Raw genomic sequence first — 24,977 nt, 5'->3', positions numbered from 1 at the left:
TGTGTCCCCCCACAAAAAAAGTCATGCTGAAACGCAGTCCCTACTGTGACGGTATTAGGAATCGGGGTCTTTAGGATTAGGTCATGAGGGCAGAGACCTCACCAATGGGAGGACTCAGAAAAGAGCTCCCCGAAAGCTCCTTGTCCGTTCTGCCACCTGAAGACACAGGGGGAAGACGTCTTCCGTGTACCAGAAGATAGCCCTCCCCAGACACCAAATCCGTGTTGCCTTCACCTTGGACTTCCCGGCCTCCAGAACCATCAGGTACAAATTTTGGTCATTTATAAGCCACTCGGTGTGTGGTATTTGGCTACAGTGGCCCAAAGGGACGAAGGCAGCCTCCAGTCACCAGCTAAATCCCAACCCCAGCATGAGCTCCCAACAGGCTGGGCCAAAACCAAGCCCCGCGCCAGGACTGAGGACCTCTGGGGGTGCTGAGCCCCGGTTTTCTCCAACTTACAGGCTGCTTCTTAGGGAGGAAGGGGACTCCAGATTACACTGCTGTGTGGCTCTAAAACCTGGTCCCCCGGGTCATGAGACGACTCCACACACCTACCTGTCCCTGCCCTGCTCCAAGACTTCCCATGGCTCCCGGAGCCCCCAGGAAAGCCACTCCTGCTGACTTCACTATTTCCTCTCGCTTGGAGGTACGGCGTGCCAGCCAAGCTCAGTCCCACCTCCCAGCCTTTGCTTCTGCTGTGGCCTCTGCCTGGAATGCTGTCCCCCACCACATGACAGGTCTCAGCTCAGCTGTCACTTCCTCAGGAAGCCCTCTCTGCCCCTCAAAGGTCAACTCCCCCTGCATTCTACGTCCTGGAGCACCCTACATGACTAAGGTTAGCTGCCGTGGTATTTACCCTGGATCCCAAATGAAAGGAACATGCTAATCATTCAGCATGCCTCTCCCACAAGAACCTCAGCTCCTCCAGGGCAGAAGGGTCCCTCATCACAGACCATGAACCCTGGAATGGCCCCCTCCCCATCTCCAGTCTGTCCAGAGCCAGGTCAGAGGGCTGGGGAGGGGCAGGGAGAGGCCCAAGGATAAGGTCTTTGTTGCCGAGTCAGGCCTGCACCCACGCCAGGCCGTGCCCTGGGCGGGTCCAGGCTGTGGTCACAGGAACTGGTGGCACATAATAACGGGGCAGTCCCTGTGATTCTGACTCCCAAAATACCCGGCTGCGGTCACCTCGCCCAGCCCTGGGGCGGCCTCGGGAAGGACAGGTGGGTAGCGGCCGGGTCACAGCCGAGGGTGAGGAATGGGATTCAGGGGGCCTCGATGTACACAGTTAGGCCACAGGCACATAGTCAGATCACACAGAGAATGATTGATGCCTGCTCAATCAGGCCACAGACATACACAGTCAAACCACAAATACACGACGACACACAGTCAGACTACAAGCAGTTCTGTATCCGCAAGAGACACAGAAACAAATGCATTCACAGAGTCAGGCAGCAGAGAACACACACACAATCAGGCAAACAAAACTTGCACACAGTCAGACCACAAACACACGCGCACAAAATCAGACCGCAGACACACACCAAGCCAGAAGAGAGACACGTACGTGGTCACTGTGGGCAGGCAGTACTGTGGGGCTGCTGAGACCTCAGAGCATGCAATCACATCAGGAATAGACAGGGCCACCGGCAGGTCGGCGTCACACAGACACTGGGGCCGGCACACAGTCAGACTACAGATAGGCCATGCGGTCAGCAGACCACAGGTGCATGCACCAGCAAACAGAGACGTGCAAAGTCAGATTCCCTTCCTACACGTATGTGCACGCAGCCTGGCTACACAGACACACACATGCACAGACTCCAAAGGCACCTTGCACACAACCAGCTGAGGACTGAGAGATGAAGGAAATGAAGCCTAGCACGCAGTGCCTTACTCTCAGTCCCCGCACTGGCCCTTTAAGAGCAAATGAAGCCCGCGAGGCAGGCAGTGGCCCCAGATGGAGAAACTCCCCGTGGCCAGCTGGGGCGAGGGTGACCACAGCGACTGGCCCGGCCCAGAAATGCACATGTGCTTGGCCACACTCGGGAGGACGAGGTCAGTCCCAGCCCACTGTGTTCAGCTGGGCAGGCCTGCAGAGAACCTCTGGGGAAACTGAGGCAACATAGCGAACCTGAAGCTCAGACAACATGGTATGAGGCCCTGCACAGAGGACCCAGGTGGAGCACACATATGGAGGGCCCCGGCCACAGCTGGCTCCCCCATGTCCCATGGGAGCCCAGGACAGCCGCCTTCTAAACTGGGCAGCCCTAATTACCCCCTGGCTCCCACGGCAGAAGCCTTGTTGGGCCCATACCTCCCTAATGTCTGGGCGGGACGGGGTTGAGCCGGGCACAGGCAGGGAGGGCCTGGCCACGGACTCCCCCCAGATCCGCCACTCCAGCCTGTCAGGGGCAGGGACCAGGGGCTACAGCAAAGGGGCATCTGAGTCATAGATGATGCATCAGGAATGGGGGTGGTGGGTGGGGCCCAGGGAGTGGGGTTCAGACGCTACCACTGCAAAAGACAAAACGTTCCAGGGTCCCTTAGGCAGCAGTCCTCCCTAGGGGCTTCTCATGATGGACTAGGACCCTGTACACGCAGACGCACATCCACCCAGAAAACATACACATACAGGGTCATGGTGGGGCAGGTGGTACACACACAGCTGGGCTACAGGGAACTCCGAACACACAGTCAGATCACGTATCTACAGGTGCGCAAGCAGGTCAGCACCACACACACACAGCTGCTGGCACGTGACCCTCCCACCCGCCCCTGCTTCCACGAAAACCACAGGTGTGGGGTCTTCTGCGGGGATTTGCGGAAGAAGGTCCTCAAGTCCCATCCACTCTGCCTTCAGAATCTGTCCCCAACCTGCCCACTTCTTACTCATTCTTCTGCCTCCACTTGTTCCAGCCCCATTGTCACCGGCCTGGTCACTGACACCGTCACCTCTACCCTGGTCTCCCAGCTCCCGCCCTGGCCCCTCGGTCTGTTCCACCCACAGAAACCAAAAGGCATCTGTGAGCACCCGAGGCAGGGCCGTCCCTCCTCTGCCCACAGCCCTCCATGGCTCCCCCCGCCTCAGAGTCAAGGCTCAAGTCCTTCCTGAAACCCACTCGGCCGTGCATGACCTGCGCCGTCCCCTCCCTGTCCTCCCTCCTCCCTCTCTCCCCCTCGTCCCTCTGCTCCAGCCACATGGGCCTTCTTGGTGTTCCTCCAACACCCCAAGTGCAGTCCTGCCCCCCCGCCTTTGCATGGGCCACTTCTGGATTTAATATCGGCTGAGGACCAAAAGGTGAATGGGAATTAGAGGTGAGGGGGCCTTAGCACCAGGAACAGCGTGAGGAAGGGCAATGGGGCAGCACCGAGAGGTCCCAGGAGGTACGGGGGAGCGAAGAGGGCAGAGAGGTGCCCACGGACTAGACCCGCAGGGCAGCAGGGACCCTATGTGGCCCTGGGCAGGGAGGGATGTGGCCATGTTGGTGCCAGGCCAACCCTCCGCCATGCCCCCTCTTGCAACAAAGCAGCCTGGGCCACCAGCCTTGCTACTGCCCAGACAGGGAAACTGAGGCAGGCGCAGGCATCTGCAAGATCCCAAGAAATGACACGCCTGTTAGGAAAAGAGTGGTAGCCCGCGGTGGCCACTGAGGCTGTGCCAGGGCTAGAGAGAACGGTAGGGTGTGGCCACTGGACCCTGAACCCACGTGGGGCTCAGAGAGGGTCTCCGCGCCCCGCCTGGCTCTCAGGGGCTGGGCTGCCCGGCACTAGCTTGTGGCAGCTGGTCGGAGGCAGACACTCGCCTTTTACAGATGAGGAAACTGAGGCTCACAGAAGAACAGGGACTCAGCCAAGTCCCCCAGCTGGGGTGGGGCTCGGGCCTGGAGCCCACGTTTCATCTTGTGACTTCCTCTGGCCACTGCAGAATCACTGGACAACTCTCACTGGACCTGGTTTAGCCCTCTGGCCGCCTCTGGGGGCTCCCCCTGCAGTGCTAATGGGGGGCGAGTAAGCACTCATTCCAGCTAGGCGCTGGGGCGTGGGTCACGAGATCTGGGAGCTGGCTTTGTGTGCCCACGCAGTCCAGGGAGCATAAAGGGGTGATTATGACCCAGGCTGGGCAGCAAACAGGCTGTGTCACCCGCACGAGGTGGGGGCTGCCCGGGCCGGAGGCGGCTCTGGGTGCATAGTCTACCCTGTCCTGTCCCGGGGGAGGGGTCTGGGAGCCTAATCCTAACCCTCAGGGCCTTCTCCTGTGGCCGCAGGGCAGGAGAAGCCGAGGCTGACGACGCCAGCCGTGGGACTCACGGAGAAAACCCGACCCTGCATAACCTCTCCACCTTCACACCCTCCCCCCAACCCACGCCTCTCCCGTGCCACCATTTGGAATGTCATTTCCAGGGGTGGACCCTGGCCTCCAGCCTCCCTGGACCCCTGGGTCACTCCTACGTCCACTCAAGCAGGGACAGGGAGCTAGAGGTCCCCTGGGCAGCAGGCCCGGGCTCTGTGGCCGCTGGTGGGCCCAAATCAGTGCTGGCCAAGCCACTGTCCCTCCCAGGGTGCCATTATCTCCCTATCAGGAAACGGGCCCAGGGAGGGGCTGGGTGGGGCTAGCCCTTCCCGGAACTGAAGACCAGGGGACCTGGCTTTAATTGATTATTGACTTGTATTGGGACAACATGAAGGCTCAGGGCACTGTCCCCAGGGGTCCCGCTGGCCAGGAGTGGATAGGTGGGGCAGACAGGGAACCAGGCCCAGCCCTGGAGAGGAAAATTGTACGCATTCACTGGGGGCCCCTGGGGTGCCCAGCCCCATTAAATGTTCTCTGCGTTTCCTGCTGTTTAACGGATAAGGAAACTGAGGTTCACCACGGGTCCTGCATGGGGAGGGGGCTAGGCTGGGTTAGGATTTGAGGCTAGAGCCCGGGTCTCAATCAACCCCAGGGTCCACATGCACTCCCTGGTGCCCAGGCTGCCAAAATCGCCCCTGCCAGTGTGTCCCCCATGTTGGCTTCACGGAATAGCTTGAGATGCCAAGCTCTGCCCCTGCTGCTGCCCACACTCGCTGGGCTCCCAGCTCCCGTGCTTGGCGTTCTGGGCCCTTCTCGACGTGACTGCACCCATCCTCTTCCCCACCCCCTCTTCCAGAAAGGTCCTCCAGTTCTCGGAATACACTGCCTTGGGCCTCTGAGCCTCTTCCAATGCAGGTCCCCACCAGGCACACCCTTCCCCGACTGGCCCACAGTCAGCTCATCCTGTGAGCTGCAGCCGAGAGATGCCTCCATTCCAAGCTGAGCCCTGTCCTTCCTCTGCTCTAAAACCCTCCATGGATCCCATCAACATGTATTAAAACCCAGACTGCTACCTCAGCCTCCAGAGCTGCCAGTCCGGCCTTTGCTGACCCTGTCATACCACAACCCCCCATGCCACGCTTCCCTTGCCACCTTGATCCCCCCATTTGTGGCCTCATGGCTCCCAGAGGGATATCTGAACACACGGTTCCACCCAGCACACCCTTCCACGTTCCCATCAAACCTCGGCCCTCACATTTGTCCTCAGACCACAGCTGAGCTGTCACCTCCTCCAGGAAGCCCTCCTGGAGGCCCCAGGTTGGATCAATACCCCTTCTGGGCTGCCACATCACAGCTCTGCTCCCACTGTGGGTCTGTCATCCCCGGGATGAAAGCCCTCTTCCGACCCCAGGAACGTGGCAAAGGCCCTGTGTGCCCTGGGTGTCTACTGCATTCCCAGCTCTGCTTGGCTCTTTATCCACACCATTCCTGGGGTCACCTGCATTTCAGAGGGAGAAACTCAGACCACAGACAGAGACCACCCCAGGCAATGGAGGCCGAGATCGGGACAGCCTCACATCTACCCTGCGGGGTCGGGCCGAGATTTTCAAGGGTGGTGGCGAGGCTCCAGAAGGAACAAGCAAGGCTGGGACTAAGGCCAGCCTGGGGTCTTCAGGAAGCCCCGTGGCGGGGAAGGGTCACCAAACTCCATCAGCTCAGGACTCTGGGGCCTGTAAGCCCAGAGACCGGAATGGGTAATAGAAAGGTGCCCTGACAGTCCCAGGCCCCTCCCTGAGGGCAGTGTATCCCCAGTTTCTTAAAGCCCCCCAACAAAGCACAGAGGCAATGGGGTCCACAGGCCCGAGGGAAGCGGAAACGAACGGACGGAGGGAAACTTTCTGTGATTTTCGGGGGTGGCTAAGAGCAGGGATTCCTGCCACACACCCCCCGCTGCTACCTGTCCCCTCTGCGGTCCTGTCACCTCCTCCGCCTTCTGCGAAGTCCCCAATCAGAGCTCCCCTGGGCTGGCAGCGAAGGCTGCCCCGCGCCTGGCGCCGCCTCCGGGAGGTGGGGGAGGAGAGGGGGTAGGGGGAGGAGGTCGGGCTGGGGGCCAGGCGGGGGAGGGGACCCCGCGGAGCATAACGGTCTGGAGTTTTCCAAAGTGCAAGCGACGGGCCTGAATGTGGTGGGGCGCCAGGTGGCAGCGGGCCCAAGCTGTCCCTGGCGGGCGGCCGGCCCGGCCAGGCCCGCGCTGGGCTGGGGGGACCCTTGCGTCCCCCCACCTCGGAGCCTGGAGGGGCGCGAGGAGGGGGACAAAGCCCAGCACGGCCCGGGCCTCGGGGTGGAAGGTGGAAGGGGGTCCCGGGCGCACTCACCCCGCGGCTCGGAGACTGGGCCCGGGCCCCGCGAGGCCTCCGCAGGGCCCGCCGCAGCCAGTCCGCGCGTCCCTCGGTCCGCTCCGAGCGCAGCGCGCAGCGAAGACTCGGGAGAGGCCGCGGCCTGGGGAGCTCGGCCTGGGGGCGGGGCCGGGGGCGGGGCCGGGGGGGCGGGGCCGGGGCGGGGCTGCAGGGGTGGGCTCCGGGGAGGGGGATTGAGGCCCCAGGGAGGGGGGTTGGGGGGCAGGGCGGGGGGGGGTTGGGGGCAGGGCGGGGCCCCAGCCGGAAGTGGGGCGGGGGGACCAGAGGGGAGCCCCATTTGGAGGCGGGGGGAGCCTCCGCGGGGGTCCGGGCAGCACTGAGAGAAGGGGCGCCCGGGACAGGGCATGACCTAAAAGCCCTCCCTCTCGAAGCCTGGTCCCCCGCGGAGCCCCTACCACCCTGCTCCCTGCTTCCCCAGCTCTGATCGTGGCCATGGCAACGGATGAAGGGGCTGGATGCCGGACGGGCGGCGGAGGGCTCCCCAAACACACCCAAATACAGGAGGTCGGAGAAGGGGCAGAGTTCCCCTCCCAGTGTGGGTGGGACTGGAGGCCCAGCGGTGGGGGGGGGATGAGTGGGTGCAGGGGCGTCCCCTCTTCCCCCTCCTGGACCAGAGAGCTGAGGAGGGGCGCGGGCGCAGAGGCTTCCTTCCCGCTGGGGGTCCGGCGGAATGAATGGGGGGACACCGTGGCAGAGGCCCCCACCCCAGCCACAAGGCTGAGGAGGGGGCGGAGAGCGCAGGGCCAGATTGGAAACAGATGGGGCCGCCGTGCCAGGCCCGCGACACCCGAGCAGAGGGAGAGGCGGAGGGAAAGGGAGGGGCAGCCCCGTCCCGGCGGCCAATCCGAGCCCGCGCTGCGCCCAGGGTGCGGGTTTGAAAACTCCACCCGAGAAGCCCGGAATGCAGAAGGCCAGGGGGGCCTGGTGGGCCAGGGGACGGGGTCGGGGCCGGGGCCAGGATGGAGACCCAAGGGGTCCCGCGTCTGGTCCCATCCCTGGAGAAAACGCCTCTAGTCCCAGCATTCATGCCGAAGACTCAGCCCGAACGCCAACGCCAATGGGATGTCCTGGGCGCTCAGCCTAGGGCCACCGGCCACGGATGGCCACGGGTCTCGGAGGCAAGGCCCTGCCATCACCCCCATTCTGCGAAGAATGGAGCCGAGAGAGAGAGAGAGAGAGAGAGAGAGAGAGAGAGAGAGAGAGACGGCTGCCCACGGTCCAGAAGAGCAGGGATTGGAACCAAGGTTTGGGTCGGGAGGCGGAGTTCTCACCACAAGGCTGCTGGAGGCCCGGGGGGCCCTGAGCTGAGGATACATCAGGAATAATTTGAACCCCCTTGGGTTTATCTAGGGACAGGGTCATCCTGGAGACAGATGGCGTCACTCTAGAGAAGTCATTACTCAGTGGGACAAAGGACATGGGCTTTGATGGGAGACACACAGGTGGGTCCTGTGCACGTCCACGTCCCCCCCACCTCGGCGGGTGGCTCCCACTGGTGGATCCCACACAGCCCCTTTCCCTTACTGTGCATCAGTTTCCCCCTCTGCAAAATGGAGCACGGAATTCCCCTGCCCCATCTGCAACAGTAGGTGGCCTAGTCCACAAAGCACCATGCACATAGTAGGCGGTCTGTGAGTGTCAGCACACAGGCTCCCCGCCTGCCCCTTTGACACAGAGCACACAGTAGGTACTGCTAAACACAGGATGCCTCGAGGTCCCCCATCCCACACAGCCCCACTCTCAGCAGGGCACACAGTAGGTGCTTCATGGAGGAGGTCACCTGGCACCGCAGCACCACCACGGGCACGTAGGAGGTGCCCTGTGTCAATGCAGGCATAGGAGCAACTGTATGATCTCCCCCACTCAGCAGGGCACACAGTGGGCCCTCAGGAGCAGAGTGGGCACCTTGCTTGGATCTGCGGCAAGGCACCGGGCTCATACAGACCCGAGTTTGAATCCAGGGATGCCCTGTGTGCCAAGAAAGGACCCGTGCCTCTCTGGCCGACAGTATCCCCATCTGCCACATAAACCAAGCACTGAACAGGCGCTCAATGGATCCACGGTCAGGAAACTCGGGGCTGTGGGACACGCGGCAGACGGCCCAGCTCTGGGCTGCCCAGGACTCAGGAGACTGCAGACGAGGGCTTGCCAGCCCCTTCACAGCCAGTCCTGCCCTCTCTGGGCCTCTTGCCCATGTCTCCGTGGAGACGGCCTCTTGCCCCTATTCCATGGTGGTGACTGCAGTGGGCAGGGGACACAGCCGTCCCCGAGGGGCTAGGGGAGGCGGGCCAGGTGGCCCCCCCATTGGCTGGGTGGCCCCATCAGCACAGAGCCCTAAATGTGCCTAGTCCCGGTCTGCCTCTCCCACCAGACCGTGACCTCGGTGGGCAGAGCAGGGTTTGTCTCTGCTGAGGTTCTCAGCAAACATTTACACAAACAATCAGGCCTAGCTGCACCCAGCAGAGCCCCTCTGACCTTATTCTCCTCCAAAGGCCACACTGTGTGCCCTTGTTACAAAGCCAGCCTCTTTTTACCTTTCTGGAGACAGGGTCTCACTCTGTTGCTCGGGCTGGAGTGCAGTGGCACCACCACGGCTCACTGCAGCCTCAACCTCCCGGGCTCAAACGATCCTCCCCCCTCAGCCTCCTGAGTAGTTTGGACTACAGGCACGTGCCACTAGGCCTGGCTAATTTTTCGATTTTATGTTTTTGTAGACATGGGGTCTCCGGATGTTGCCCAGGCTGGTCTTGAACTCCTGGACTTAAGTGATCCTCCGACCTCAGCCTCCCAAAGTGCATGAGCCCGTAGTAGGGTTATGCCCAGCCTACCCTTTTCTAACAAACATTTCCAAGCAAGTTCTTGATGCCAGGCACGGTTCTAGACACAGCAGTGATGAAAACTGACAAAGATCCCTGCCCTCAGGTGCAGATGCTCTAATGAGGTGTCACACGAGAAACAGAAGAAATAAAATCCGCTGAGGGTCAGACAGTGGTAAGGGCTCTGAGGATAACCGGGCTGAGCGTTGTGGGATGAGGCGGGAGGATCGCTTGAGGCCAGGAGTCTGAGACCAGCCTGGGCAGTATAGCGAGACCCTCATCTCTACAAAGAAACTTAAAAAAAAAATTAGCTAGGCCTGGTGGCGCATGCCCGTGGACCGAGCTACTTGGGAGGCTGAGGCAGGAGGATCCCTTGAGGCCAGGAAGTTGAGGCTGCAGTGAGCTATGATGGTGCCACTGCTCTCCAGCCTGGGTGACACAGCGAGACCCTGTCACTAAAAAAAAAAAATGTAAAATAAAATAGAGGATAGGAGAGAGGGGAGGTAATACACAAAGACCAGAAGGAGGTGAGAGGAAGTGAGAGGATTCTAGGCAGAGAGCATGGCCCGGACAAAGGTCCTGGGGCAGGACTGCGCCTGGCGTGTTGGAGAAACAGCGAGGAGACCCGTGTGGCTGGAGCAGAGTGAGGAGGCGGAGAGGAGGAAGAGGGGAGGGCGGTGAGGGAAGGGGGCAGGACACGCAGGGCCTCAGAGGCCTCTGGAAGGAGCTGGACTTTGACCCTGAGGAAGGTGGGAGCCATGGAAGGCTGTGGGTAGAGGAGGGATGGGCCCTGACTCAGGTACTCACAGGCTTCCTCGGCGGCTGTGGGGAGGGCAGACTGTGGGGGACAACTAGGCTGGGGTCAAGAAGGGCAACGATGGGGCAGAGGATGGGGGGAGGGAACATTCTACACAGAACAATGGAATTTTCTAAATGGCTCATTCAGGGATGCACAGAAAAGAGGGGACTCAAGCATGACTTTCGGGTTTTGGGCCTGAGCACCCTGAAGGTTAAGAGTGGCCACCTCCAGGAAGCCCTCCCTGATTGCCCCACCTACCCCGTGCCCTTGAGGGCTGACCCCCAGAGCCCCGCAAGAAACATTCCATTGATATGTCCTCTGTAAGCACCCAAGAGGCGGCTGCCCTTGGGGAGGAACACGGGGCTGGATCACGTCAGCTCCCACAGCTGGGACTTGGGAGGGGGGTAATTTTTTTCAAAATAACTTTTCTTCTAATTATAAAATAGGCGCGTGCAGCAGAAAATTAGGTAAAATCAGCATAAAGAAGAAAATAAAAGTTACCCACAATCCATCCCTCGCCTAGAGAGAAACTGTTTGCATGTGGCTGTTCTCATTCATTCTTTCTCTGTACACGTATTGAGCACCTACTGTGTGCTGCGCCGAGGATGCAGTGGTGAGCACGATGGAACCAGCAATCCTGCCCCTGTGGGAGGCACAGACAAGCGGCGGGGGAATGGATGCCCACAGAAAAATAAACGCCGTCAATTATGTAAGGCCAGGCAACGCTGAGAGACGGCAAAAATAAATAAATAAACCCACCACAAGGCTCCAAAAACTAGGGGGGGGTCCCTGGAAAGTTTCAAGAATTGGTGACAATTGCATTTAGACCTGGAGAAAGAAAGCAAATCAGACATTCAAAGGCCTGTGGGAACAGAGTTCCAGGCAGGAGGAACAGCACGTACAATGGCCCCGAGGCTAACCATCTCGTTCCAGTCCTCCTTCTGTGTGCACACATGCGTGCTTTTCTTTCGTTCCATGGGGATCACCATTAGGAGAGCACTTTCCCGTGTCCGGCTCACAGAACTTAATCCATTCCCACCTGTTTATTCCATTATGTCCCTTATAAACAACACTGTGAGGGACATGTGTGTCCTGTCTTCTCCTGAAGAAACTTCCAAAGCAGGGGTGACTGCACTGGGAGGGTCTCCAGCCTTTAAACCTTCCCTGATGGGGGCCCCTCAGATAAAACCATGTCCTTGACACACCTGGGGACGACTCCCCGACCCCACCAGCCCGTCTGTCCCACCTCCTTCATATTTGGCGCCAAAAAACCCCAGACATTTCATTTAGGTACAAACTCCACACCCCTGGCTGCGAGAGCCAGAGAGAAACTGGTTGGGCAGCTTCCTCTCGGCTCCCCTGCCCTGCCCGTGCCCAAGGTGCCCGCCTCCTAACTAGCACAGCATTCATGACCCCGGGCATAGGCGGGTGCCAGCCAGCCAGAAGCCCGCCTCGCCCACGTTCACATCACAGCCCTGGCGCCGGCTCTACCCACCAGCTCCACCGCAATGGGCACGATGCCCACCACGGGCACGCCCCAGCTCCACATCTGCCTTTTTCACCTGTCCACCCCCGCAGGCCAGGCTACCTTCCCCTCCTGGAAAATCGGAGACACCTTCAGGCATGGCTGGATCCAGCAAAGCCACTCCTCTCATGTCTTTCCCGACCCTGCTGATGGCAGCTCCATCCTTCCGGGGGCTCAGGTTAGAGCCTGGAAGCTGGCTCCGACTCCTCTTCCTCCCTCACCCCCCATGCTGCTGGTCTGGAAATACTCTCACGTTTCCCTCCTAAATTTCTACTCACTCTGACCATCTTTCTCCATATTCCCTTTCCAACCCGTCCAGCCCGATTATTGCCTGCTTGGATCCGCACAGCCACCTCTGCCCTGGTCCCCAGCCTCCTACCCTTGCCCACCCCATAGCACCCACCACACAGAGCAGGTGGGCACCTGAGTCAGGTCCCGTCTCTCCTCTGCCCACAGTCCTCCATGGCTCTCACCTCCCTCAGGGTCAAAGTTCAAGTGCTCTGCGTAGCCCACAGGCCCTGCACCACCTGCCCATCCTTCCCCTGCCCTCCTTTCCTCCGTCTCTCCCCTGCATTCACTCTGCTCCAGCAACATGGGCCTCCTCGCTGTCCTCCAGCACCCCCGGTGCAGTCCTGCCTCAGGGCCTTCGCACGGGCTGTGCCTCTGCCTGGAAGGCTGTTCCTGTACATTTTCCTGTCAGTTTTCTTCTCACCCTTCCATTCTCCCTTGAGCGTCACCTCCTCAGAAATGCCTTGGCTGCGCACCCGGCTCAGGCAGCACCCAGCACCCTTTGTCCTACTGTCAGCTGAAATTCTCTCTTTTTACTGAGTTACCAAATACAAGAAGCACTAGCAAACTGGGCACGGTGGCTCACGCCTGTAATCCCAGCACTTTGGGAGGCCGAGGTGGCTGGATCACCTGAGGTCAGGAGTTCGAGACCAGCCTGGTCAACATGGCAAAACTCGATCTAAACTAAAAATACAAAAATTAGCCAGGCGTGGTGGTGTGCACTTGTAATCCCACCTACTCGGGAGGCCGAGGCAGGAGAATCGCTTGAACCTGGGAGGCGGAGGCTGCAGTGAGCTGAAATGGTGCCACTACGCTCCAGCCTGGGCAACAAGAGCAAAACTCTACCTCAAAAACAAACAGACAAAAGCCACTAGCCACATGTGACTCATTAAACTTAAATGAAGAAAAATTAAACAGGCTGGCTGCCAGGGCTCCCATCTATAATCCCAATACTTTCAGAGGCCTGGGTGGGCGCATCGCTTGATGCCAGGCGTCTGAGACCAGCCTGGGCAACATGGCAAAACCCAGTCTTTACTAAAATCATAAAAATTAGCTGGGCGTGGTGGTGAGCACCTGTAGTCTTAGCTACTTGGGAGGCTGAGACAGGAGATTCGCTGGGACCCAGGAGGCGGACATTGCAGTGAGCCAAGACTGTGTCACAGCACTCCAGCCTGGGTGACAGAGCGAGGCCCTCCCTCACCAACACAGAGAAAAGAAAATTTAAACACAATTTAGAATTCAGCCCCTCAAGTCACCCGGCCACATTTCCAGTGTGGCTCATGGCCTGAGCGTGGACACCTGCGTGGCACATTTTGATCACTGCAGACAGGTCTGCGGCCGGCTCTGCCAGGGAGAATGGGGCCAGGTTAGCCTTGGTCCCTGTCAGGGTCGAGTATACAGTATGTGCTCAATAAATGCTTTCTAAAAGAATAGGTGGGCTGGTGTGGTCGGCTTACACCTATATATCATCCCAACACTTTGGGAGGCCGAGGTGGGCAGATGGCTTGAGCCTGGGAGTTTGAGACCAGCCTGGGCGACACAGTGAGACCCCATCTCAACAAAAAATACAAAAATTAGGTGGGCATGGTGGTATGTGCCTGTAAGCCCAGCTACTTGGGAGGCTGAGGTGGGGGGACTGCTTGAGCCCAGGACGCAGAGGTTGCAGTGAGCCGAGATCGTGCCACTGTACTCCAGCCTGGGTGACAGAGTAAGACGCCATCTATTAAAAAAAAAAAATGTGGCAAAATATATGTATCAAAAACCATGCCATAAAAAAGTAGACATGAAAGGGTGAGGACATCAATGGCTCAGAGGCCCTGCAGAGGCTGGAGGTGCCGGCCCACGGTACAGGGGTCAGCAGGGCTGTCAGCAGCCGCAGTCCGCCGGCCACTCTCATCCCCAGGGGCAGCCACATTGGAGTCTCCAAACTCCAGACTTCCAACATGGGGACAGGGAAGGCCGAAATGCAAAACCCTCACCGCTGGGCTTTGAACCTGTGTCTTCTTGGCTGGCCAGCAAAGCATCCTCTGGGGGCTGCTGCTCCAGTCCCAAGGACAGAAGCTTGGGAAAGGCTTCCAGGCCACACCGGAACTGGCTGTGCAGCACCAACGTGCTGACTCAGCCAAAAGTGGGGGCGGGGGAGGCACAGAATGGCTGGTCCCCCTGCCAGGACCATTGCCAGCCTGGGCCTCTGCCAGGCCCACCACTCCCACCTTGAGCCAGCGGCGAGAATTAAAGTTGCTGATTTTTTTTTTTTCTTTTTCTTTGAGACGAAGTCTCACTGTCGCCCAGGCCGGAGTGCAGTGGCGTGATCTCAGCTCACTGCAACCTCTGCCTCCTGGGTTCAAGCGATTCTCCTGCCTCAGCCTCCTGATTAGCTGGGATTGTGGGCGCCCACCACCACGCCCAGCTAATTTCTGTATTTTCAGTAGAGACGGGGTTTCACCATGTTGGTCAGGCTGGTCTTGAACTCGTGACCTCAGGTGATCCGCCCGCCACAGCCTCCCAAAGTGCTAGGATACAGGCATGAGCCACCACGCCGGGCCGCAAGTGCATTTAATGGATCTGGCCACCTCCTCTCTGAGAGATGCCTGAGGGTCTCTCATTCAAGTACATCCTCCACCTCTGCACCCACAGTCCCGAGAGGGTGACCACAGCCTCCTCCAAATATCCTCTCCTCCTCCTCACGACTGCCACGTCCCACTCTCTCTCTTTCCTTCCTCCCTCTCTCTCTCTCTTTCTCTCTCTCTCTTTCAAGATGGGGTCTCACTCCATCACTCAGGCTGGAGTGCAGTGTGGTAACCTCCGCTTCCCAGGCTCAAGCAATTTTCCCACTTCAGCCACCTGAGTAGCTGGGATCACAGGCGCTCACCACCACACCTGGCTCATTTCTGTATTTTTAGTAGAGACGGGGTTTCACCATGGTGGCCAAGTTGGTCTCAAACTCCTGCCCTCCAGTGATCCGCCTGCTTTGGCCTCCCAAAGTGCCAGGATTACAGGTGTGAGCCCCTGCACTCAGCGCCCCCATTTAATCATTCACGTAGGCTGGGCAGAGCCAGCCTTGGGAGGCCAAGGCGGGAGGATCACTTGAGCCCAGAACGTTAAGACCAGCCTGGACAACAAAGTGAGACCCCCTCCCCACCACCATGTCTACAAAAAATAAAGAATTAGCTGGGCATGGCGGTATGTGCCTTTACTCCCAGCTACTTGGGAGGCTGAGGAAGGAGGATCACTTGTGCCCAGGAGTTTGAGGACGCAGTGAGCTAAGATCCCGCCGCTAAATACCAGCTTGGGCAACGGAACGAGACCCTGTTTAGAAACAACTTCCACAGACTGTCTCCTGCCTTTTCTTCAAACCCATTAACTTTGGAAACGAATTCAACGGTATTGCACATCTCTGGGGAAGACTGAGAAGGGTCTGCCCTGCCCTGAAGGTCACCAGAAACAGTTACAAAGAAAACAGTACCCAGCTCCTCCGCGGGCACTGGACGCTGCTGCACCCCGGCAGGCGGAAGGGATTTGGTTACAAACGCACCGGCAGCTGTCGGCGTTTGAGATCGCCCTGAGCGTCCCCGGGCTTTCCTCCTCGACACGTTAGGAACTGAAAGGGAAGTCACTGCTGGTCTGCGCAGCTCCGGCCCGCCGGATGCCTCCCCCAGAGGCCGCCCCCAAAGAGCCGATTCCTAGGGGAGGGTCCCTGACTTGCCAAACCGCGGCTCCCGGAGGCAGGAAGCCCAGGTTCTCTTCCCAGCTTTATCCTGAGGGAGCTGTGTCGACCTGAGTGAGTCCTTGCCAGGCTCTGGGCCTCAGTTTCCCCACCTAAGCACCAGGGAAAATGGGCTCTTGGGTGCCTAGGCCTGACTTTTGTGGGTTCGAAGTCTGTAAAGATCAAGGACACCGAGGCACACACCAGGGAGGTCCCCAAGGCAGGGCTTGGTCCGGCTGCACAAGGGACAGACTTCGGGTCACGGCTGAAACCCCAGCGCCTCCTGGGTGCTAGGGCCGTCTTGAGTGCTGGGTACTTGGGTAGAGATCAAGGCAGGTGACCTCTCAGGGCTTCTGGTCTGGAGAGACGGCGACAGACGGAGGCAGCCAAGCATTGACAGGGCAGAGGATACGGCACATGCAAAGGCCCCACAGTGGAAATAAACACACGAGGTTCTGGGAAAAGAGGGGGGGCTGGTGCAGAGAGCGGGCAGAGTGAGTGAGCAGGAGGGCACGGCGGCTCTGTAATCCCAGCACTATGGGAGGCCGAGGAGGTCGGAACACTTGAAGTCAGGAGTTCGAGACCAGCCTGGCCAACATGGTGAAACCCCGTCTTTACCAAAAATACAAGGAATTAGCCTGGGGTGGTGGCGGGTGCCTGTGGTCCCAGTTACTTGGGAGGCTGAGACAGGAGAATCACTTGAACCCGGGAAACGGAGGTTGCAGTGAACCAAGATCGCACCACTGCCCTCCAGCCTGGGGGAAGGAGTGGGACTCTCTATCAAAAAAATAATAAAAATAAAATAAGGCCAGGGCGGGCGGATCACGAGGTCGAGATCGAGACCATCCTGGCCAACATGGTGAGACCCCGTTCCTACTGAAATACAAAAATTAGCCGGGCGTGGTGGCGCACGCCTGTAATCCCAGCTACTCCGGAGGCTGAGGCAGGAGAATTGCTTGAAGCCGGGAGGCGGAGGTTGCAGTGAGCCGAGACGGCGCCACTGCACTCCAGCCTGGTGCCTGGCAACAGAGCGACACTCTGTCTCAAAATAAAAATAAACAGGAGTGCCGGTGGCCATGGTGCTCCAGGCCGTGTCAGCATTTGAGGAATGAAAAACTGTCATATCCCTATAATGTTTCTTCTCTCAGCACCCCTCCAGCATTCATGAGGCACCTACTGTATACCAGGCCCTGGGCTGAGCACTAAGGATACAAGATGACTGGGAGGCAGACAGGGGGCCCTGGAAGTTAAAGGTCAGGTCTTGGCAGGGCGTGGTGGCTCATGCTTGTAATCCCAGCATTTTGGGAGGCCAAGGCAGGCAGATCGCGAGGTCAGGAGTTCAAGACCAGCCTGGACAACATGGTGAAATCCCGTCTCTACTAAATATTAAAAAAAAAAAAAAAAAAAGTTATCCGGGCATGGTGGCAGGCGCCTGTAATCCCGGCTATTTGGGAGGCTGATGCAGGAGAATTGCTTGAACCCAGGAGGTGGAAGTTGCGGTGAGCCAAGATTGCACCACTGCACTCCAGGCTGTGCAACAGGGCAAGACTCTGTTCCAGAATTTAAAAACAGTCAGGCTGTCGGCCAGGCGCGGTGGCTCGCTCCTGTAATCCCAGCACTTTGGGTGAGACATCACGGCAGGTGGATCATTTGAAGTCAGGAGTTCGAGACCAGCCTAGCTAACAGGGTCAATCCTCATGTCTACTAAAAACATAAGAAAATTAGGCTGGCAAGGTGGCAGGTGCCTGTAATCCCAGCCACTTGAGGGGCTGAGGCAGGAGAATCGCTTGAACCCAGGAGGCACAGGTTGCAGTGAGCTGAGAACCTACCACCACACTCCAGCCTGGGCAACAAGAAAGAAACTCTGTCTCAAACAAATAAAAGAAAAATCCAAAAATTAGCCAGCCGTGGTGGCGTGCACCTGCGGTCCCAGCTACTTGGGAGGCTGAGGCAGGAGAATCGCTTGAACCCAGGAGGCGGAGGGTGCAGTGAGCTGCAATCACGCCACCGCCCTCCAGCCTGAGCAACAGAGCAAGACTCCCTCTCTAAAAACAAACAAACAAACAAACAAACAAAAAGAGATCGGGGCCGTAATAGCGGACGTCGCAAGGCTTCCCGGAAGAGGTGATGTCTAAGAGGAGAGGGATGGGAGGAATTGCGCTGGGCTGAGGCGGGGTGGTTGGGAAGCAGGAAGGGTGTCCCAGGTAGAAGGAACAGCATATGCCAAGGTCAGGGGGCCAGAGAGATGCTGGAGAGTAAACCTAAGTAGCCCTGGACAAAACAGAAAAGGGGAGGGTGAGGACCCTGGGCCAGCTCCCATCCCACAGCAGAGGAGAGTGAGGGACAAGGGGGCTGTTGGGGGGGGGGTCGGGCTGCAGAGCTCCCTGCTATCTCCCAGGGCTCAGGTGGGGGCATGACCTCTCTAGGTGGCTCTCCAAGCTCTCAGGTCTTTGGTGGGAGAAGATGGTATCTCCGGCCAAGTGCTCGGATCTGGACCCAACCCTATTTCCCCAAGACATAAAAACCCGTCTCGGGGCCGGGCGCGGTGGCTCAAGCCTGTAATCCCAGCACTGTGGGAGGCCGAGGCGGGTGGATCACGAGGTCAAGAGATCGAGACCATCCTGGTCAACATGGTGAAACCCCGTCTCTACTAAAACTACAAAAAATCAGCTGGGCATGGTGGCGCGTGCCTGTAATCCCAGCTACTCAGGAGGCTGAGGCAGGAGAATTGCCTGAACCCGGGAGGCGGAGGTTGCGGTGAGCCGAGATCGCGCCATTGCACTCCAGCCTGGGTAACAAGAGCGAAACTCTGTCTCAAAAAAAAAAAAAAAACAAAAACAAACAAAAAAAACCCGTCTCAAGCACTTAGTAGGGCAAAGCACTCAGAACTGAGCTGGGCATACAGCAGGCGCTCAGCAAGTGCACCGGCTATTAACCTGGGCTCTTCCCACCATCCAGGCTCACTCACTAAATCTCCACAAAGCCACTTTATTTGCCAGGCGTGGTGTGTCATGCCTGTGATCTCTGCACTTTGGGAGGTCGAGGCAGGAGGATCACTTGAAGCCAGGAGTTCAAGACCAACCTGGGCAACCTAGCAACACCCTGTCTCTACAAATAAAAAAAATACAGAAATTAGCCAGGCAGGCTGGGACACGCCTGTGGTCCTAACTACTCAGGAGGCTGAGGCAGGAGGATCACCTAAGCCTGAGAGGTTGAGGCTGCAGTGAGCTATGATCAAGCCACTGTACTCTAACCTGTGTGACGGAGTGAGACCCTGTCTCAAAAAAAAAAAAAAAAGGGGGGGGGGGGCCAGACGCGGTGGCTCGTGTCTGTAATCTCAGCACTTTGGGAGGCCAAGACGGGAGGATTACCTGAGGTTGGAAGTTGGAGACCAGCCTGATATGATGAAACCTCATCTGTACTAAAAATACAAAATTAGCCAAGCATGGTGGTGTATGCCTGTAATCCCAGCTACTCCGGAGGCTGAGAGGCAGGAGAATCGCTTGAACCCGGAAGGTGGAGTTTGCAGTGAGCTGAGATCATGCCATTGCATTCCAGCCTGGGCAACAAGAGTGAAACTCCGTCTCAAAAAAAAAAAAAATTCCTGCGCCCAGAAGCTGGGTGCGGTAGCTCATGCCTCTAATCCTAGCACTCTGGGAGGCTGAGGTGCCCGGACAGCTTGAGCCCAGGAGTTTGAGGCTGCAGTGAGCTATGGTCCTGCCATTGCACTCCAGCCGGGATGACAGAGTGAGACCTCGTCTCTTTTTTTGACAGGATTTCACCATGTTGGTCTGGCTGGTCTTGAACTCCCGACCTCCGGTGATCCGCCCGCCTTGGCCTCCAAAGTGCTTGGATTACAGCCGTGAGCCACCACGCCCGGCCAACCTTGTCTCTTAAAAAAAATTTTACAAAGGCAAATTCTTCATACCCGGAACAGAGAGAACCTGCAACACAGTAGGTACAAACACTAGTGGAAGGGAGGAAGGGACAGTCCCCCTGATGCTCCCCTGGAAACAGCCTCTGCTGTTCGCATCTTTTTCTCAAGCAGTTACCGACCAAAGGTAACTCTAGAATACAGACAGGTAACTCTAAACTTTTTTTTTTTTTGAGACAGAGTCTCGCCCTGTCGCCCAGGCTGGAATTCAGTGGCGCCATCTTGGCTCACTGCCACCTCTGCCTTCCGGGTTCCAGGAATTCTCCCACCGCAGCCTCCCGGGTAGCTGGAATTACAGGCGGGCACCACGCCGGCTAATTTTGGTATTTTCAGTAGACACGGGGTTTCACCACGTTGGCCAGGCTGGTCTTGAACTCCTGAGCTCAAGTGATTTGCCCACTTCGGCCTCCCAAAGTGCTGGGATGACGGCCATGAGCCACCACACCTGGCCCAGGGTGATTTTCCTTTTCTTTTTTGAGACAGAGTTTTGCTCTTGTTGCCCAGGCTGGAGAGCAATGGCACAATCTTGGCTCACTGTAACCTCCGCTCACCGAAACCTCTGGCTCCCGGGTTCAAGCGATTCTCCTGCCTCAGCCTCGCGAGCAGCTGGGATTACAGACATGTGCCACCACGCCCAGCTAATTTTGTATTTTTAGTACAGACGGGGTTTCTCCATGTTGGTCCAGCTGGTTTGAACTCTTGCCCTCAGGTGATCCGCCTGCCTCGGCCTCCCAAAGTGCTGGGATTACCAGGGGGAGCCACCGCGCCCCGCCTGGGGAAGCACTTTTGTCTCTCTGACGTCCAGAGAAGGGCAGCTGGGGTAGAAGGTTGGGTTACCGCTCGTTCTAAACAAGCAGGTTCCCCTCCTACACAGTCGGAAATGAGTAGGTCCTAGCTGGGTATTATCTTCCAAAGTCAAGCTGATGACTTCCCTTTAGGCCCGACAACACCGCCGCTAGAAATCTACCTGGCAGACCCTTTCCCATGAAATGACACAAGGAGAAAGTCCTCATAGCAAAAGGTTTGACGCAAACCATCAACAGGGCATTGGCTAAATGAATAACAGTACAAGGAGTCCACGCCCAGAGGCTCACACCTGTAATCCCAGCACCGTGGGAGGCTGAGATGGGAAGATCACATGAGGTCAGGAGTTCAAGACCAGCCTGGCCAACATGGTAAAACCCGGTCTCTACTAAAAAATACCAAAAATTAGACAGGTGTGATGGAGCACACCTGTAATCCCAGCTGCTCAGGAGGTGAGGCAGGGAGAATGGCTTGAACCCTGAGGGCAGAGGTTGCAGTGAGCCAAGACCACGCCGCTGCGCTCCAGCCCGGGAAACAAGAGCAAAACTCTGTCTCAAAAAAAATAAATAGGCTGGGTAAGGCGGCTCACGCTTGTAATCCCAGAGCTTTGGGAAGCCAAGGCAGGGAGGTCACCTGAGGCCAGGAGTTCGAGACCAGCCTGGCCAACATGGTGCAACTCCGTTTCTGCTAAAAATACAAAAAAAATTAGCCGGGGCTGATGCTGGCGCCAGCTACTCCGGAGGCTGACGCAGGAGAATTGCTTGAACCGGAGACGCAGAGGCTACAGCGAGCTGAGATGGTGCCACTGCACTCCAGCCTGGGCAACAAAAGCGAAACTCCATCTTAAAAAAATAAGTAAATCAATGAATAAATAAGTAAATAAGCCAGGGCAGTGGCTCATGCCTGTAATCCCAGCACTGTGGGTGACTGAGGCGGGCGGATCACCTGAGGTCAGGAGTTTGAGATCAGCCTGACCAACATGGAGAAACCCCGTCTCTACTAAAAATACACAATTAGCCGGGTGTGGTGACACGTGCCTGTAATCCCAGCTACTTGGGAGGCGGAGGCAGGAGAATCGCTTGAACCTGGGAGGCGGAGGTTGCAGTGAGACAAAATCATGCCATTGCACTCCAGCCTGGGCGACAAGGGCGACCCTCTAAAATAAAAATAAATTAAACAGTACAAGGGATCAAATAATGATCAAAGACACTAGTATCTCTTAGAGTTGAGATCAGTATCACAGCTGTGAAAAGGAATGGGAACACCAGATGTACAATTATAAAATTACTTTTAAGATACTATATTTTTAAGTGGGGGGAAAAAAACAAGGTACAGAACAGCATGTAAAAGATGCTGCCATTTGGTTAAACAAAGGCATATAAATCCAGCCGCCTACTGAACGTTCACAGATTTCTAGATAAACTGCACTCTTCAAAACGGTAGCCACGAGCCGTATGTGGCTGTTTAAATTTAAATGGAATAAAATTGAAAATTCAGTTCCTCGGTTGCACTGGACACGTTTCAAATGCTCAGTAGCCACATTCGGCTCCGGGCGACTGTACCACGGTGCGTAGACGGAGACCATTTTTATCACCCGCCGCATCGGGGGCCAAATCCGGCCCACCGTTTGTTTTTATAAATAAAGCTTTATTGGCACATAGCCACATCCACCGGTTTACGTATTTGTCTGTGGCTGCTTTCACACTCAATGGCAGAGTTGAGTAGTAGATACTGTCCAGCCGGTGGAGTGATTTACAAGGTGTCCCTTTATGGAAAAACTCTATTGACCCCTGTTCTGGGAGAAGACTGCTACGGGGGAAGGAGACGGGGAAACCACGCATTTTTCTCTGCATCCTCCATCGTATCACACGTGTATGCATTATCTGGCCAGAACAATACGTTAAAAATAAAAGACGTGGTGACGCAGAGATGCCAATCTCATCTCCTGCCAGCGGTGCCCGGAGAGCCTGGCTCCCCTCGACGCCGCCACCCTGGATGGTACCATGCTTCAAGCAATTTTGCTAAATGGATGGGCGAGAAATGATATCTCGTTGTTTTAATCTGCATCTCCCGGGCAGGAGACGGGAAGTCTTTAACTATGAATAAATGCCTGTCTAATCATCCATCGTCCCCCCAGACTCCTTAAGGGCAAGGACTCCGTCTGCATCAGTGGGTATACTGTCCCCAGTCCCCGCATGGGGCCAAGCCCGGTATGGCCACATGGAAGGGAGGGAATCAGGCCCAGGGCAGCGGCCACAGTGCAAGGCCCGGGCTGGCTGCGGCTGCTGGTTCGCATCGAATGCCAAGCCAAGCTTCACCGACGCAGTCTCAGGGGCAGACTCCACTGGGCAAAGGCGGCTGCCAACCGCTCAGGGAACCTGCAGACTCACATTTGGCAGTGGGGGAAGAGAGCAGGGTGGGCAGGGGCCTGGCAGCCTTCAGGGTAGGGGAACCGTGGGCTCCAGGCCGGGAGAGAGATTATATATTCATCAGAATCTTAAACAAAGGCACCGCAGCCGCCTGTCAGCCAGGCTATGGCTTTTATGGTAATCAGCAATGAATTACCCACAATGCCTGGCCAAGCGCAAGTGGTTCTTGGCCCGGATCCTAAACTAATTTTTATATGTTCGTGTGTATATAATTTCGCTCGCTCCCTCCCGTTCCGCTCCCTTCATTAGCAGGAGCACGGGTGGGGTACAGGGGGAGGCAAAAGGAACCCTGGGTGTAAAAGTGGGGGATGCTCACCAAGACCCCCGGCCCTCCAGCCTGCCTGGCGCTGGGCCCCGGGCTCAGAGAGTGCGGAGGTGGGAGGCGGGTGCCAAGTAGGAACTAAGGGGAGCCTGGAAACCACCAAAAACTGGAGCTCGCAGCTCCGGGGGTGGAGAGAGAAGGGAGGGGGGTTTGGCTGGCTCTGACAGTGAGTGTGCGGGCCCCTTAGTGGGGTTGAGCCTGCGCCACGTGCTGTGTGGCCTTGGGCAAGTGCCTTAACCTCTCTGGGCTTCAGCCCCCTGGCCTGCAAACTAGACCTCCCCTCCTGTCCTAACCTGCAGCCCCATCCAACCCCAAGTGTGTAGCCCACAGCCCCTCCCAGGGTCCTGTCCACGCGGCCCACTTCTGTAAGTGCTTTATGCAAATTAACTCATTTTATCATGTTATTTATCTCAGATGGGGAAACTGAGGCCGAGGACAGGACGTGCCTTGCCCAGGGCCACTGGCTTGCTTGTAGCACCTGACCCATGGGCTAAGTCAGGAGCTGCCAACCCCTGTCTCCAGGGAGAACCAGCCCACTGCTCCCCGCGGGAACCCCGGCAGGCATCCTGCTAATGGGCGGGTGTTTGCATTCTGCCTCTCTCACTCAGCCCATCGTTCTGTCCTCACAGGGTTCAGGACAGAGGCCCCGGAGTCCTTTGTCACTCAGCTCACCTCCGCCCTGCAGCCAGCCACGTGGAGAAGTCAGACAACCCTTGCGCAAAATCCTTCGAGAATGCGAGCCCTCCTCCACCGCGTCCGGGTCCTGCACCGTCCTCCCTGGCCTGGATCTGTGCCGTCCCCTGGTCCGTCACTATCTGCACTCAACCCCCACAGCCTGTCCTTTCTGCAGCAGCTGGGGTCACCCCTGAGCACCCGGGTCAGGGCCCAGTCCTCCTCTGCCCGTCGCCCTCCATGGCTCCCACCTCCCTTGGAGTAAGGGCCCAAGTCCTCCTGGTGCCCCACAAGGGCCTGCACGACCTGCCCCGTCCTCTCCCCGCCTTCCCCTCCTCCCTCTCTCCGGACCCTCACTCTGCTCCAGCCACACGGGCCTCCTCGCTGCTCCTCCAACACTCCAGGCATGTATCTGCCCCAGGGCCTTTGCACGAGCTGTGCCCTCTGCCCGGAACATGCCTCCCTCAGATGTCAACAAACGGCATTCTCTCATTCCTGCTGGTCTTACTGAAATGTCACTTCTTCCGTGAGGCCTATCTTGATTCTCTAGCTGAAGGAGCCGCTCCCTGACACCAGCCTCTTCTCTGGCCTTTCCTTTTTTTTTTTTACCTTTTCTTTTGAGATGGAATCTTGATCTCGATCTATCACCCAGGCTGGAGAGCAGTGGCACAATCTCGGCTCACTACAATCTCCACCTCCCAAGTTCACGCGATCCTGCCTCAGCCTTCCGAGTAGCTGGGAACACAGGCGCCTGCCACCACATCCAGCTAATTTACGTATGTTTAGTAGAGACAAAGTTTCACCATGTTGGCCAGGATGGTTTCGAACTCCTGACCTCAAGAGATCCGCCTGCCTCAGCCTCCCAAAGTGCTGGGATCACACATGTGAGCCACCACGCCCGGCCAACTATATTTTTCTTAAAGGCATGGCATACCGTAGCTCCTTAACACATTTTTTTTTTTTTTTTTTT

General features: G+C 57.5%; 1 protein-coding gene across 12 annotated transcripts in view; it reads right to left on the bottom strand.

Moving 5' to 3' along the window:
- PTPRS (protein tyrosine phosphatase receptor type S) overlaps window positions 1–24,977 on the bottom strand; it is a 134,915-nt gene that overhangs the window by 78,231 nt on the left and 31,707 nt on the right. Inside the window, exon 1 of one of the 12 annotated variants that reach the window (XM_037738411.1) lies at window positions 6,671–6,777. The exons of the other annotated variants lie outside the window; for them this stretch is intronic. The gene's annotated coding sequence lies outside the window, so the exon portion shown is untranslated. Of the gene's footprint in view, window positions 1–6,670; window positions 6,778–24,977 lie in introns of those variants that run through there. 12 annotated transcript variants of the gene reach the window in all.

This window comes from Cebus imitator, unplaced genomic scaffold, assembly GCF_001604975.1.
Source record: "Cebus imitator isolate Cc_AM_T3 unplaced genomic scaffold, Cebus_imitator-1.0 Scaffold53, whole genome shotgun sequence".
NCBI lineage: Eukaryota > Metazoa > Chordata > Mammalia > Primates > Cebidae > Cebus > Cebus imitator.
This window is presented reverse-complemented; position numbering and strand designations above follow the sequence as displayed.